Source organism: Erinaceus europaeus, chromosome 20, assembly GCF_950295315.1.
Source record: "Erinaceus europaeus chromosome 20, mEriEur2.1, whole genome shotgun sequence".
NCBI lineage: Eukaryota > Metazoa > Chordata > Mammalia > Eulipotyphla > Erinaceidae > Erinaceus > Erinaceus europaeus.
In genome coordinates this window covers 10,294,780-10,296,517 of record NC_080181.1, presented here as the reverse complement: position 1 = coordinate 10,296,517, position 1,738 = coordinate 10,294,780, and the positions used below count along the sequence as shown (strand labels likewise).

Below are 1,738 nucleotides of genomic sequence, written 5' to 3'. Positions count from 1 at the left end.
TTTCGTAAGCTCTCGCCGGGCCGGCTAGCTTCACGGGTGGGTAACAGAGACTCGGAGACAATGGCTGGGCAGGGAAGCTGTGTTTTTTTATTCAGGAACAACGATTTATAAACTAAGACAAACTAATCACCAAACAGAACTCTGCTGTCTCTTTGCGGCGGCGCAAACACTCTCTTTCTCTGGAACTCTGGAACTCAGGAACCCTCTCTTACTCTGTCACTCAGGAACTCTGGCGGGGTCCCTAGGGGCGGGGCCAAGCAGGCCCGCGAAATTAACTGGACTGATCTAATTCTCTTGGCGGGGGAGAACTAGAACCCATTGTAAAGCATACAACACCCAGAGTCTTTGCTTTGATGCAACACACCAAACCCAGTCCAGGCTCTACTCTGTGTTTCCCCTTTCTGGCCTTGCTTCTCAAGTCCAACCTGTGAGTGCCGGCATCCCAGGCGCCACTTCCTTGCCGCTGTGCGTCACTAGGCATGATGCTGTGTAGCCGTCAGTCTCCATCTGTTCACCTGTTTAGCAAAGATTCCAGGAGAATACAACTGGCAGCACCGTGATGACTCAGAAGGTCAAAGTGCCTGAGAGACTCAGGGCCCTGCTGGGGTGGGGAAGGGCAGCACTCTGCAAGTGGGCTGAGGGTACTGCTAGGGATCGCTGTTCTCTATGTTCAGAAAGTGCTCTCACTTTTAAAAACAAATTCTTTTTCTTTTTTTTTTTTTTTAACCAGAGCACTGCTCAGCTCTGATATATGGTGGTGCAGGAGATTAAAACTGGGACTTTGGAGCCTCTGGCTGGAGAGTCTCTTTGCATAACCATTATGCTATCTACCCCTGCCCTAAAAACAAATTCAAAGCCTGCAGGCATGCAGATGCAGTCCTGTGGAGATGATACACTGGCTAGAGCATTGGGCCTTTTTTTTTTTTTTGATGTTGTAAAATCAAAGTACTATTTTTTAAAAGATTTTATTTATTTATTTATTTATTTATTTGTTAATGAGAAAGATAGGAGGAGAGAGAAAGAACCAGACATCACTCTGGCACATGTGCTAGCGGGGATCGAACTCAGGACCTCATGCTTGAGAGTCCAAAGCTTTATCACTGCGCCACCACCCAGACCATTCAAAGTACTATTTTATTAAATGAGTTATTTTACACAGTATGAACATCTATATAAGTACAATTATAAAAAATTTTCTAACAAGGATAGACTGATTTTCAGATTTCCAAATCAGAGTCAACTGCACATGTACACAGAGTTGTCTTTGCATGAAGCCCAAATGGGAACAGCATGAAAATGCATTTCTGTAGCCCACTGATTGATTGACTGATTTTTGCTGATCAGCAGTTTGTTAGAAAAGCAGCTGCAGGTTTGTTACCTAAGGTCTGAGACAGCAGAAGCATCAAAGGTTCATGAATTCACCCGTAAACAGTTTTATGCCTGAACATCAGCCCATTCTGGAGGACATGGAGTCTTAGGATGCTTGCTTCCAAGTGCTGCTTGGAGGTCTTAGGGTCTGGCGTTTGTGCCCTACAGACAGTGCAGGTATATATTAAGGCAGCTTTGGCTGCAGCCTTTTGATCATGTCCTTCTTTCTTATTTTGTCCAGCTTGATTTTTGACATTTTTCTGCTGAGACTGAATCTTCTGCTGTCCACGAACCATATCCAAGCCGGGACAGTCTGGAGTGGGAGAGACCGCACAGCCCGAGAGGACCTTGGAGGTGGCAGGAAGGGAGA

The 1,738-nt window shown here is 45.7% G+C and overlaps 1 pseudogene; it reads right to left on the bottom strand.

Moving 5' to 3' along the window:
- Positions 1–1,340: 1,340 nt before the first annotated feature.
- LOC103118747 (zinc finger protein 706-like) lies at positions 1,341–1,738 on the bottom strand (annotated as a pseudogene).